Raw genomic sequence first — 14,998 nt, 5'->3', positions numbered from 1 at the left:
TAAAAAAAAAAAACCAAACCCTGGGGATTATTCCATTTTGAAAAATCAGTTATACAACACGTAACCATATTCATGAATATCTAGCAGACTGAATAAAAGTAATTTAATAGAATTGACCACAGTGTTATCATTTTTTTAAAAGATTTTATTTATTTATTTGACAGAGAGAGACAGAGAGAGTGAATACAAACAGCAGGAGCAGGGGAGGGAGAAACAGGCTCCCCACTGAGCAGGGAGACCTATGCAATACTCGATCCCAGAACCCCAGGATCACGACCTGAGCCGAAGACAGACACTTGACAGACTGAGACACCCAAGCACCCCTGTCATTTGGGTTCTTTTCCCCAACTAGCTGCCTCCATCAGTGTCCGGATACAAGTTGGTTACAAAACAAAGCACAGGGTAATATTACTCAGCCATCAGGAAGGAAGAATACCCAGTATTTGTACCAACATGGACAGAGCTGGAGGAGATTATGCTAAGTGAAACAAGTCAAGCAGAGAAAGACAATTATCATGTGGTTTCACTTATCTGTGGAACATAAGCAATAGCATGGAGGACATTAGGAGAAGGAAGGGAAAAATGAAGGGAGAGAAATCAGAGGGGGAGATGAACCATGAAAGACTATGGACTCTGGAAAACAAACTTAGTGTTTTAGAGGGGAAGAGGGTGGGGGAATGGGTGAGCCCAGTGATGGGTGTTAAGGAAGGCACATTTTGCATGGAGCACTGAGTGTTGTTATACGCAAACAATGAATCATGGAACACTACATCAAAAACTAATGATGTACTACATGGGGACTGACATAACACAGTAAAAAAATTAAAACAAAACAAAAACAAAAACAAAGCACAAAAACCCAACATGACAGGGCAAAGGTGAAGTAAGTCATCTAGGACCAGAGGGCTTTCAGCTGTTCACTCAGTACTTCTGATCTATTTAATAGGCAAGGAAATTCAGAAGTCTGGGAGAACACTAGGTTAAAAAAAAAAAAATTACAATTAAAAAACAAACCCACAAAGAACAAAAACATTAATCAGAATATCCTTGAATCCAACTTCCACGGGGAGGAAGTTTGCTGAGGGAGGCCATTTAGACGGAACCCACTTGCATACATCATTGTCTCACATATCATTCAGATCTTTTGTGTGGAACTGATTTAATGTCTTTAAAACTTGTAGAAACTCTGGGATTATAGGCAGTAGGGAAATATTGCTCAACTCGTGCAAAAGCTCAATACAAAAGAAAAATAAAAGAAAGGAGACTTTGCTCCCCATTTGGATGGTCTCATTTGCAGCGTCTCCCGTGATGGGACACAAGGACAAAGAAGGGAAGTGGGCTGTCTGAGGAAGTCATGTGTTCTCAACCATTTCCTTCCAATCCCACCATCTTGTCCTGGTAGGACAGGAAAGCAGCTCTTCACAGTGGATTTATAAATGTGTTTCTGGATTTTGTAGCTGTCAGTATGCTTCCTAGTTACACAAGTGTTTTGATTTTTGAAATGTAGCTCATTCGCAAACTTTGTAAGTTTGGAAATTATTTCCACATAAAAATGTTTTAAAATGTTGCTCCATGGAAAATACCTTAAAATATTCATTCTAATCGGTAGTTCATTGAGAACCCCTGTAAGTACCCACTACTGAGCTGGTCATCATTGCAGATAATAATAACTAATAAACAATAACTCTGCTTCTTAGGTAAGGTTGATTCCTTTAAGAAGTTGGTATTTTTTATACGAAACCTTTTTTTTTTTTTTAGGTTCACAATCAGTCATAAATATTTTCCACATAGAGATTTGATCTTGGCTTTGGTGGCTTTCAGTTATCACCATATCATGAGCCAAAATGTTACTCAAGGACTTTGCTTTTTTCTGAGGAGCAGTTATAAAAAAGCATCTCCAAATAACTTCTCCTTGCCAGATCTTCAAGCCCTTGATGCTTTCGTCTCTAGGAACTGTATCCAAAGAGACTTTGCTTGGAGCTAGGTTTTTGTCCTTGTTGTTTTTTCTCTCTTCTCTGGAATTTCAAAACTTCTATGCAAGGAAGCTCAATGCCCTCTATGGGCTTTATAATGCATTAAAATTCCTCTTTCACCGTCTCACTTATTATCTGCAATTACATGGCACCGAAACAGTAGAAATTCCTCGATTTACCATGATGGGCTAATTTTGATGATTAACCGAGGAACTGTTACATTTTATGTCAATGCTCCGCTGTCATTATGGAATTAGTACTCACAGCCCTGGCTGGGGAGAATTGTAATGAGACTAAAGGGCTTGGGTGAAAATAAGGCAGGCGTGTCTTTATTTCTAAAGTAGCTGGGACTTACAGGCTCTAAACATTGATCTTAAAATCTGGCATTTGAATGACTTTTCTGGAGATTTCAAAATGAATCTTGTGTGCTTTCCAGCCTCTGGCGGATCCTGGAATGGAAACTGATGACAGAAAGCCAATTTGCACCATGCCTCATCACTGAGAACGATATTGAAGCTCATGTTGTAAGTCATATAATAACATGGACCAGAGAAGGCCGTGTCCCTTCCGAGAGAGAATTATTTAAAAGCGCAAGGCTCCAGGCAGATGGAAAAAGGGATGGAACATATGGAATTCAGCGCTGTTTTTCTTAAAGCTCCTCAGGTAGGTTGCTTCAGGGGTGTTCATTGAATGAACCATGTGAAGAGGGATTTAAACATCAAAGAGTGGTCAGAGAAGAAAGTCTTACAGTGCTTTTCTACTGAGAATGTTATGATTTTTTCTTTTTAGCTCTTGAAACCCAGTTCTCATTTTCAGTCCATGGCCAACATCCACCATTGGAGGAAAACAAAATTATGTTTCTTATTAAGATTTCTCATGACCAGCTGTGGCAGACGCTCTCCAATTTGCCGCCGCACTCCTCCCTTCAGGATTCCCCTCCCATCCCAAGATATTCTACTGGAAGGACTTGTGACTCTCAAGACACGTCAGGGGGTTAGCCTTCTGGGAACAGCTTCTGGCCAAGGACATACGCAAGCTGGAGGGTCAATGCCTCCATATTCTCACACCTCAGGTGGGACCCATCTGAGGTATGTTTCATACTGTGAGCTCCCCAGGGGGATTAAGCCCCAGCTGCCCAGAGTGGAAGTCTATTCATTGCTTCATTCAGTATTGGCTTCTTGCCTCCTTGGCCTCACTTCCCTACAGCTACTTCTGAGGCGCAGTATCCAAACAAACTCATATAGTCCTGTGTTAGGGTTTGCCACTAGAGGAACTCAACTAAAGACATAGCCTTTAAAAAGAGACACTTAATTGTATTTATTTATCACTCATTCACCATACTTCTACTGCAAGCCCACCATGCTTGAGGTAAAATGCTAGGAGCTGAGGAAGGAAAGAGGACAGACATGTACCTTCTTATTTCTTAGAAGTGATTTAATAAGACACCATAAAGAGAGAAGGATGTGGATTCTCCGATTTCTCCAGCCTAACGATTCCTCCAGGGGCCCCAGAATGATCCCCTTGTGTCTTCCAAACAGATCATGAAAGGAGGTTGTTACACAACTTCACTGGCCTTTTTCCTCTGCCCACTGCTTCTTCTCAGTCTTGTATCTGTATCCCTATTCAGTTTTTTTTTTAATTGAAGTCTAGTTGACACACCGTGCTACCTTAGTTTCATGTGTACAACATAGTGATAGAACAACTCCTTTTTAGGTTTTTGAAGATGTTTATCTTGTTTTTGAAAATGACTACAGCTCCTTTGAAATGTTTGACTGAGACAAAATATCCATACAGAAAGGTGCACTTGTAACCCAAAAAGTCTGTCCCCGGACCCCCTGCAGAAGCTCCTCCCTGTTCCCACAAGGGTAATCACTATCCTGACTTCCCCAGCGTGGTTTGCCTTTTCTTTTTTTACTTTAAATGTTCAGTTCTGTAAGGTTCAACCATAGTTCTGTACTTAACTGTGTGATAGTTCATGCTCATTACTGTGTAGTATTCATGTGTGAATAACCGTGATTTATCTGCTCTACTGCTTTGTTTTGTTTTTTAATGTAATCTCCACCCCCAAAGTAGGGCTTGAACTCACGACTCAGATCAAGTTGCACACTCTACCAACAGAGCCAGCCAGGTACCCCTGTCTGTTTTGTTGATGGGCAGTTGGGTGGTTTCTAGTGGAGCTCATTATGAATAGTGCTGCTGTGAACATTCTAGAACGTCTTTTGAGGACTACATGGGTGCATTTTCATTGAGTATAGATCAGCAATGACACTGTTAGGTCATAGAAAATGTGTGTGTGTTCAGCTTTGGTGGATGCTGACAGTTTTCAGTAGTTGGTATACTGGACTTCATCCCCACCAACAGTATATGAGAGTTCCATTGTTCCAAATCCTTGCTAATGTTTGGTTTTACCCATCTCTTCTTATTTTAGCTAGTCTTGTGGGCTCTGACTTTTTGATTTAACTATAAAGAAAGATTTATATATTTTATCCCTTTTTGGAGCATAAAACCAGCAGTCTCATATAAGAGTTTTGTGATTAATAAAATTTTGCACCTGCTATTAAATTTTCTACTTTGCACATTTTTTGTCCATAATCTTTGAAATTATGACTCATCCTGAGAACTGCATTTCGCAAAGCCAATCTGAATACTTTAATCCTTCTACTCACCTGGGAGGTGTTTGCATCGCCCCCTCTCTAATGAAATGTGGTCCACCCCCCTGAGCGTCCCTCCCTGTCAGTCCTTTCCACCTCATTATCTCCCTGATGCTTTCATTTTTCACTCCATTTTCCTGCTTGATCTCCACCATTCTTTTGAAATACCCCCCCTTGCCCCACAAAGTAACAAGCATTTCTTTAGTTTCTTTTTGCCTGTGTGTTCATCTTTTCTCAGAAAGTCCTTGAGGGCACACACAAGTTAGTTTGCCTTCTTAAGTATTCTTTTTTGCTTCTAAATATTAATTTGTACTTAGAGCTGATCTAATGGTTAAGAGTGATTAACAGTGTAGGCTCTGAGATCAGACTTCCTCCTTTTCTTTTCCCTCCTTCCTTCCCTTTCCTTCATTTCCTTCATTCCTTCCTACTTTCTTTCCTTCCTTCCTTCCTTCCCTCCCCCCTCAAATAATTATGGAAGTCTATCATATGCTTGATCCTGTACCTGTAATATATATTTTTTCTTCCCCCAAATCGCTGGAGAAAGGACTCAGGGCTTTCACTATACTATTCTCAAAATGATCTATGATTCCCACAGATAAAGATTAAGTGTTTCAGAAGAAAATAAAGACACATGGTATATTCTACAAAAAAAGATATTTTGAATAAAGTGCTATGTAGGAACAAAGAGAAAGAAATTATTAGTTATACTAATTAAAATTGGGGTGATCTCCACAGTAGTGGTGATATGACTTCGTCTCCTTGAGACCACCTTCAGTAAAGCAGCCTAGAACCCTTATGCCAAATAATTTGTGCTACAGAGTTCACTGTGTCCTAGATCTTTTAAGATGGGCCAATTTCTTCACACTTCCCCCACAAAGACAAATTAGAATTTAAATAAATACAATCCGGACATTACAGTAAGTAAACCCAGGATCAGGTTTGCTTCCAGCATTCCTGGGGTCCAGGGCAGAAGTAAAAATGAAGGCTCACATACAATGACTAAAGACTTTAAAGTTACGAGTTAGGGTAAGAAACTCTTAAATAAAATATATTCTATTCTCCTGCCTTGTCAAATTTAGCCTCGAATGCAAGATTCTCAGCCATTTCAGAAATCTCTGCTGGCATATGGCAGTGTGGGGGGAGATGGCCAGGCTCCCTGTTTTAGAGGATGACCTGTCTCTCTTCTCTTCCCCACTCTCAGCTTTGTCTTACACAGGAATCTCAACCCACAAGCCCATGCTCTGTCCATATGTCCCCACAAGCAACCAACCCTTTGGACCCTCTCAAGTCTGGGGGTGCAGAAAGCAGCAGCATAGTTCACCCTCAGAAGGGTTGACTCTCCCTTATGATGGACCCAGGGAAAGAGTTCATGCAAACCCTGAAAGTGAACTGTGGACTTTTCAGGCAGGGAATTTGAAAGTCTCATTTATCTGGTGTGTGATCTAGAAGGAGGTGTTGTGGATCTAGGTATATAGAACACTTTGGCCTCACAGATTCCTTACCCCATGGTATACCCAGAAGAGGACCAAAGTGGAGCCCTTCAAGGCTGTGCTATCCAATATGGCAGCCACTAATTACATGTGGCTTTTGTGCACCTGTATGCAATGTGGCTGCTCCGAACTGAGTTGCAGGGAATGAGTTGATTGTAAAATGCATATTGCATATTAAAAATACAGTACAAAAAATTAAAAGAATGTAAAATTTATCATTAAATGTATTGCAGTCACTTCTTTTGCTTTTCTAAGTTTTTTAAATGAATATACAGAAAACTTTTAATTACCTATGTGGTTCCCATCTGTGGCTTTCTCAGACAATGCTTCCCTAAAGCATGAGGCCCAGAGCAGTGGCCCTTATTCTGATGTAATGGTATCCCAGTGATAATGCTCCAGACAGTTCTCTCCTTCCCTCCCAGCCTCACCCACCCCCACACAACTTTTACCTTATTTTGATTGCTCTCACCTCCAGGGTACTGACTCTTTGATTCATGGTCAGACTTTGATGTAGAATTCTGGACTCCTACCCTGGGATTTAACAACCTTCCTGCCTCTTCTTATACTGGCTCTCAAGTATTTATTTTGGACTTACTTCTCCCCTTGTCCCTTTTTCCCACTTCGCATTGTCTCAAATGAGGGCTTTTGTTTCTATCCTTCGAACCATGGATCTGGTCCCTTGGGTATTACCCAGCCTATCCCTGGTTTTCCTTGTGAAGAGTAAGTCAGATCCCATATGTTCCTTGACTCTCAGTGGGTCATTTTGGATGTAGACTATCTTAGGTATTTGCTATAATGGCCTGGGTTTTATGGATAATAGCTTTCTTTCTTAATCCTCTCAGAAAACCTATTTGCATTTTTGCTAAAGTTTTCAAGTATTTCCCTAAGGATGGCATCTAGTCGCAGACCAATGGGGGAGGAGGCAAATTCTAGGCTTTCCTGAAAGATTTTGGAAATTCTTCTATTTGCAAATGTTATTCATTCAAAAAATAGTTTTTTTGAGTCCCTATGATGTTCTAGTCACTGCTTTTCTAAGCATGAGGTCTCAGTATTGAGAAAAATGGAGAAATTCCCCTTGATAAATTAAATGAGAATCAAGGGATATGATATACTCTATTACAGAGGAGCATTTGGTGTTGTATTATGGGAGGTCAGGGAGGTGAGGGCAACTTCTTGGAGAGATATCCCCCGAGGACTCAGTAAGTTACTTAAAATGTAAATGGCTTCCTCAGACCCATAATGAAGATTATTGCTTATATTAGGAGGAGAGAGGCACGAAACATACTGGTGACATGTAGGAGGCCCAGCCATGCCTCTCTCCCTAAGGGACTTTAATCCACCTAACACTCTCACAGGAAAGGAGATTCAAATTTTTGGCCTTATACCAGTCCACAGCATATGGGATTGGATTCCTTACCTCACTAAAAGACCACACCCACCTCATGGATTTTTGGTTCTAACTCTGTTAACAGGGATTATATTTTGAAATATTTCCCTTTGTAATTATTCTTTTGGACATTATTTTCCTTGCAGGGCTTGAACTTTTAAAACCAAAGAAGCTGAGATTGCCCCAGAGAAAGGAGGGTGCAAAACGACTCAGAGTAAACCAAAGGTTGAATTCTTGGCTTTTGGGGCTTCTCTTGAGTTTACAGAGAAATGAGTCTCAAAAGTAAAGTGAAAGAATCAGGCAGTTGAGAAATGAAAGGAATATGCTGTTCGTTTTTTCTGCATGGAAGACCTGACCGTTTATCTTTGAAGAGTAAATTGGGTAAAATACTCACAGCCTGTAAGAGTTGGTGAACTCTTACTTATGGTTGAAGACTCAACTCCAAATTCCCTGTCTACATGGCCCTGAGTTGAGGATCAAATCTTATAACTTCCATAATGCCCCTAAGTATGGGCAGATGTTCTGAAAAATGCTTCAGTTCTCCCAAAACAGGGATCACTTTTTTTTTTTTTTAAATCTTTGTATTTCCAGCTCTAGCACAACACTAGAATGGCACTGATGCTCAGTAAATGTTTATTAAGTGAATAAATACTGGAGAAAATTCTCAAGAGTTGAGAGAAAATAGCAAGAAACAGGATGATAAAAGGCAAGGTTGGGGGACATTTTTTCAACCTGTAAGTGGGATTTCAAAACACTGACTATGGAAGTGATGAGGATTATCCAAGGTTTTGAGTGGCCATTCTGAGAAATTCCCACATGTCACAAGATATGTAATACTTGAGCCAAGGTTTAATTCTTGACCCAAGGGTTAATTCTAAGAGCCTAGATTCAGTTCTGGCCCTCCAGCTCACATAAAACAACATCTTTAAAATATTTGGCAGCTATCATCTAACAGTGCCTTAAATGTGATGACAGGGTCTCTCAGTAGCATTTATAGGTCTTAAGTTGCTACTTCAACCTGGCCATCTGTTCAGAAAACCTTCACTTTGAGTAATGGCCCAGTAACTTTGTCGGTTCCTCAAAGATGGAGAATGATTTACAATTCCGTCTACCCTCAGAACCCAGCATACTGGGTGATTGGGTAATGATTAGGTAATTATATTTGTCAGGTAGGAGAGGCTCTGCTGTGTAACAAATAAGCCCTGAAATCTCAGAGGCTTCACAACAAGAAGTGATTTCTCTATCCTGTGCAAGATTGGCAGAGGATCTCCTCCACACAGACACTCAGAAATCCAGGCCACTTCCTCTAGAATCTCTGCCAGTTCAACACATGGTCTCCATGGTACTTTCCAAAAGGAAAAGAGTGATGGTGGAGGCACACTGGATTTTAATTTCTTGAGTGCAGAAATAGCCAAATTGCTCTAGCTGAGAATCCTCAGGGAGGTTTCAAAGCACAGGTAGCCTTAAGTGAGGGCTAGTGTCTTTGCATCCATGCGATGACAAAGCCATGCAGTTGATGGAGATCTGGTGACACAGCACACATGTCAACCTGGTTAGGATAAAGGAGATTGACTCCAAGCTCCAGCTCATCTCTTGTTAGTCCTGTGATCTTGGATACTCTTCTTAGCCTCTTTGTTTCACTTTTCTTGTCTATAAAATGGTTGTGATGATGATGATGATGATGATATCCATTTTCAGGATTGTTTAGAACATTAATTGAGTTGGTAAATGTGAAAAAGGTTTTGTGACATCTCCAATGCTATTAGAACTTTCACAGGATTTTTTTTCCTTCCATTTTCCCTCAATAGTTGGTGTTATCTTACGTTATACTAAAAGTGAGTCATGAGGCTTGATCATGAACAGAGAGGTCTTCCACAGGACAGGGTCCTATTTATTATTAATTTTCTGTGTCTTCACTGCCTACCACAGATTCCAGCACATAATGATACTTAACAAGTATCTGCTAAATGAATAGGTGATTGAATGAGTGAACTTTGAACCTCACCAATGCAGTAATGAAAGGGAACGTACTCAAACCCTCTGGTTTTCTGACTTAAATGTAAGTCTCTCAGGACTCTACCCTAATATTCTACAAGAACTGTAAATCATAGCTTTCCCTTCATCATCCACCCATCTTTTTCCCTTTACTCCATAAGCTCTCCCCCTAGAATCATAAAATGGCCCCTGGGTCAAAGATGCAATAATGTATTCTCTGTTTCATTCTCCCTTTCTTCAAACAAAATGATCATCCTTCCCCCTCTGCTAGGTTTGAACAACTTTAATGATAATAAAACCTATAATATAACATTAATAATAGGAACACCAATGATAACAGTGACAGTTAACTGAGTACTACTTGTGAATTGTTGTCCTGAGCACATGACATCATTATGTTTGTTAGCCCTCCCACAACCTTAGAGTGAGAGATCCTTCCTGTTTTAGAGATGAGGGAATTGGTAAGGTGATAGTAGTGCTGTGATTTAAACTCAGGTGAATCTGACTCCCAAATTTTGCTATGAACTGCTTTTCAATACTGCCCCTTTCATAATCTTAGTCATGATCTAAGCATCCATGATTTGCTGTTTCAAACATAAAATATGACACTGATGATGAATTTATATAGGAAGCAGACAGATTTGTCTAAGGGTTGCTACTCCCAGAATTGTAGTCTTTCTGTTTCCCCTGGTAGTTAAGATAAATTTGTTTGTCTACTTCCTTATTCCAACCCTGTTCTTTAGAATGTGCTTTCCACCATGCCTCTTAATTATGTTGGCATTAGGGTTAAATGATGCTCCAGGTACTATTCCTGGCCCAACCTTCACAAAGTTGGTTGTGTAAATCAACAACTCTTCCTTGTCATGTATTCTGTTGGCCAGGAATTCATATTTGGCAAATGAAGGACCCTTCCCTGCTTTCATGATGACTGAAGACTCAGCTTGGTGTGATTTGAACATGTGGGAGTTGGGGAGCTGGGGCTGAAGGTTAGCTTCCATGGTGGTTTTCCTATTCACATGTCTGATTCTTGAGTTTGGGGACAAGCTGTCGACCACAGCATCCACCCATGGTTTTTCCATATCACTTGGACTTCCTCACAAAATGGAGGCTGTGTTCCCAGAGAGTCTGTATTGAAGAGGAAGCAATCTGAGAGGACGTCTACCAGGATAATCAGGTGAGAGCTGCATGACCTCTTCTGATCTAGCCTTAGAGTCATACAACACCTATTCCACTTTGTTCTCTTAGTTATAAGTAATTAATAAATTCAGCTTAAAGAGGAATGGAGAGATAGTCTGCTTCTCAAATGGAAGAATTTCCAAGAAATTGCAGCTATTAGTATCACTGTCATAAGTCAGTAAAGAACATTCATTCATATACTGATATTCTTTAGAGCAAAGAGGTATGCCACTCAAAGAGAGCATGGTGACACAACCCACAACACCAAAAGAAAAACATCTACAGTGGTAAATGGAGTCAGGACACAATCTTATGATATAGCAGCTGCAGTCATTAAAATTATGTTTTCGAATGGGGTGAGGGGCAGAGGAAGAAGCAGACCCTGCTGAGCAGGGAGCCCCACATGGGGCTTGATCCCAGAACCCTGGGATCATGACCTGAGCTGAAGGCAGCCGCTTAACTGACTGAGCCACCCAGGTGCCCCTAAAATTATGTTTTCAAGTAATTGAAAAAGATAAGGAGAAATGTGTCAATGTATTAGTAAGCTGAAAAATGCTACAGTTAGTATGTAGAACCTCTACGTATAGTCACGGATTGAGAGAATCTGGCATCATGGATGATTTCTCTTTTCTTCTGCTTATCCATATGCATGAATATTTTTACAATAAGCATACGCTGCTTTTGTAATCATTAAAAAATGGAGATAGAAGGAAGGAGGAGTTTGGAGAAATGAAAATATCTGCGTTAGTTTCAAAAGACGAAGAAACAGTTTGGTACAAGCTCTTGTATGTGCACGTATGTGCATGTGCAGAGAGAGGGGGTAGTCTCACCTTCTGAAGCCTAGAGGCCGGCTGGTTCGGCAGACATGAGGGGGCACTGGGTAGGGGGAAGAATCTTTGCCTCATTATGTGCAAGCTCAAGCTTTGGGGAGGGGAAGTCGGAAGGGGAGAGACTTGTGCAAAGCCAAATGGCTAGTTAGTGGAAGGGCTTGGCAGGGAGCACTGGCTGCTAGGTCCCTGGCCAGGACGTATTTCCCCCCCCACCTGCTGCCATTGTCAATGAAGTGACAAGCAGCAGCTGCCTGCTCCTTACACGAAGGACTGACACATTTCCACTCCCAGTGGGCGTCTTGCCTACAGCACTGTATCTATGAGGATGTGTGGAAGCTTCTGGCTTAGGAAAGCAGAGTGTGATTTTATGGAAATTGGGCTGGGTGTTGCAATAAACTTAGCAGTCGTTGGTCATATCCAATGACAGGTGACAATTTTATTCTGAAAGAAGCTGAACTTGAGAGAGGACTGGGAATAAGCTTAACGACTGTGAGCTTTCTTGGTTAAGGGGAAAATGATAAAGATCCAGCTCTAGGGGTGGCTCAGGGGAGGAGCCCCACAATTCAGATATTCAGTTTTTAAAGCTTTCTAGGGGACCAGATGGCATTGGTGCATCTAAAGGCAGCTCAGAAAGAATATATCTTTCCTATCCCTCTGTACTGAGACACATGTTCTAAAGATCTCTGAAAACAAAATTCAAGATTAAAATATTTTGTCATCAATATTCTGTATTTTAACTTTCAAGTTCCATTGCATAAGGGCAAAATCCTCATACAGATGCTTCTGGCCTTTCATACCTTCTTTTATCACCTGTGAATCTTTAATAAAGATGGGTTGCCCAAGGCAGGCACAGGTGGATCTGAGACAGTTTGGGAGGGAGGCTGGCTGAAGGAGTCCTGAGAGAACAAACACTTAGTACTCAGACACATCATTCATAGGGTTTCCTGGACAAGACTATGTCCAGAAATACTTATGAGGACTGGGTGGTGATGCAGCAGGTCGTATAACTCTAATGGACAAGGCTAAAGTTTGGACCCCCCCCATTTTAGTCTTGCTAGAAGTAACATTTTACAGATTGCTTTTGTGGTTTTTCTCTGCTGATTTTTCAGAGAAAATGTCAAGGAATGATTATTGCTTTTCAGAAGGTCGTAAGCACAGTGGATATGAACAGTTTTGACTAATTCTTAGATGGTGTTCTGCCAGTTCTGTTTGAGGTGTTCTTTTCTATAGCATAACAAAGCAATTTTCTCTTTCTGCTTCTCCCTCATTGAGTACTTCCTATGTATCCTGCATTTATGTAGGTTTTTTTCAGTTCTCACAAGAACTCTATGATGGCTGTTAGGATTCTTCTCCTTTAAAGAAGCAGGGACTTCTTAGAGGTGCATAGAGGTGAATTACTACTCCACGCCACTTGCTGCGAGGTTATTGGAATGGGCTCCAGATTCATGTTATATGGGGATGTTTTATACCCTGAAGGCAGGGAACCTGGCTACTTCTGGTAGTTAGGGCTAAGTTCCCCACACGGGTGTAGAGTTTCCCAGATAAAGTATTGGGTGATGCAGATTATAGGGCCAATGTCTTTCTAGAAGAGACAAGACATTTCCTCCAGAAGAGCGAAGCTTGGAGAAGCTTATGATTGGAGGGGCAAGCCTGAGTGGGCGCCAGTGAGCAGAGCTGGTACTAGGGCGCACCCTGCCCTGTAGCCAATCACCCTGGTAGTGTAGAAAATTCACCAGTTAGGGTGCCTGGGTGGCTCAGTCCGTTAAGTGTCTGCGTTTGGATCAGTTCATGATCCCAGGGTCCTAGGATTGAGCCCCACACCAGGCTTCTTGCTCAGTGGGGAGCCTGATTCTCCCCTGCCTGCAGTTCCATCTGTGTGTGCTTGCTCTCCCCTACCCGCCTCGCTTGCTCTCTCAGTCTAATAAATACATAAATTCTTAAAAAAATAAATAAAGTTGTCCAGGCACCAAAAAAAAAAAAAAAAAAGAAAAGAAAGAAAGAAAGAAAGAAGAAAATTTGCCAGTGTATCACTTCATGTAGAGATCATCTAGAATCCAAAATTTTTTGATCTTAAATATAAGGTATCAATTAAATACAAAAATAAATCCTTCAAACAGTTGGCTAAAATACCCTTAAAATGCTGAATTTCACACAAAATAGCCAAGGACACAAAAGGGCATGTTTACAGTATGCTGCAACCTTGGTGGAAGTTCAGTATTTAAAACTATAAGAATTCAGAAGTAGCCACAGGCAAATATGTTTAAAAAATGATTGAAAAGCCAAACAGATTTCTAAAAAAGAGAGACCCTGGAAAGGACTCAGGGAGAGAGATTAAATAGTAGATAAATTGGTCCTTAGATGACTAATCATTAAGAAATTTAGCTTTACAGGGAATTAGCTCAAGTCCAAAAAGATTGCCTGGAAGATGCTCGTGATCATGACTAATGCCCCGGGGATTCTGAGTGGTGGCAGTGTACTGCAAGTCGGGGACAAGCTCTTTCGAGATCACATGGTTGTACGGAAGCATATCAGAATATCTGAAGGATGAAGGAATGATTCTAGGCCGATGATTTTTCTTGCCACAATTCTAGGGCCAGAGGGCTGATTTGTTTGAGAAAAAAGCAGTGTACTTTTCCTGGAATGGGAGAGTCATGGGCTGAGCCACAGGGTACTAAAAGGGAGAATCAAATGTTTTGGGATTACATACAGGCAACAAGAGAAAAGCTTGACAGATGTTGAGTGGGAAACTCTGGGCAGAAAAAGAGCTATCTGACGATGAGTTGTAAGAGGAGGAATTCCATGCCCTTGGCAATGCCCTTGGCAATGCTCTTGTGTCATCCCTTTAATGAACTCCAAAGACAAATGTTATTCTTCAAGCTTCTAAGTACAGATTTTGTTGTTGTTAGATGCATTGACAAGCAGAGAGCAGCTTCAAGATGGCCCAGCTATTTGGGTTACAATCTGGCAGAAGGAATGTTGGAAGATACAGACTAACACTTGGAGCTCTTTTCCTTCCTCTTCCTTTTGACATCCAAGGAGCTATGAGTAGGAAGGGCCAGGTGAGCTAACACAGTGTATTTCCAAATACCTGGGGGCAGGAATGTGTTTATGGGATTAGGTCAAGCGAATTAGAAACAGGAGAACATAAACAGGAGAAAAATGCCGAGAGGTGTGCTAGTTCATTATTTTTTTTTATTTAATGGGTCCAGAAGACAAAAAATCTGAAGATTTCACATTAAAATTAGGTTTCCCATTCCTGGTGGAAAACCGGAAGGTATGAAAATAAGTCTATAGGACATGCTAGGCTGGACCTGAGAAGCGGTTGTCACCTTTCAGTGGGATGCATGCTCTCTGGCTTGCTGAATCTCCAGACCCCGAACCTTCTTGACACCCTGCCCCCATGGGCTCCACACTGCGTTAGGAGCCCCTAGCATCAATCACCTGGGCCCGTCTGTGAATCATCACGACCAAGCAAAGGAAATGCCGAAGACCTGCC

General features: G+C 41.1%; 1 long non-coding RNA gene across 2 annotated transcripts; it reads left to right on the top strand.

Annotated features, from left to right (window-relative positions):
- Positions 1-271: 271 nt before the first annotated feature.
- On the top strand, positions 272-8,339 carry LOC116595288. Of its 2 annotated transcripts, none has more exons than XR_004287611.1 (3): positions 272-402; positions 2,410-2,636; positions 7,648-8,339. It is a non-coding gene; the product is annotated as an uncharacterized LOC116595288 (long non-coding RNA). The 2 variants fall into 2 exon arrangements; XR_004287610.1 differs by lacking the exon at positions 7,648-8,339 and adding an exon at positions 2,763-4,032.
- Positions 8,340-14,998: the final 6,659 nt, after the last annotated feature.

Source organism: Mustela erminea, chromosome 7, assembly GCF_009829155.1.
Source record: "Mustela erminea isolate mMusErm1 chromosome 7, mMusErm1.Pri, whole genome shotgun sequence".
Classification (NCBI taxonomy): domain Eukaryota; kingdom Metazoa; phylum Chordata; class Mammalia; order Carnivora; family Mustelidae; genus Mustela; species Mustela erminea.
The sequence above is the reverse complement of the archived record's forward strand: the minus strand, read 5'-3'. Positions and strand labels throughout refer to the sequence as shown.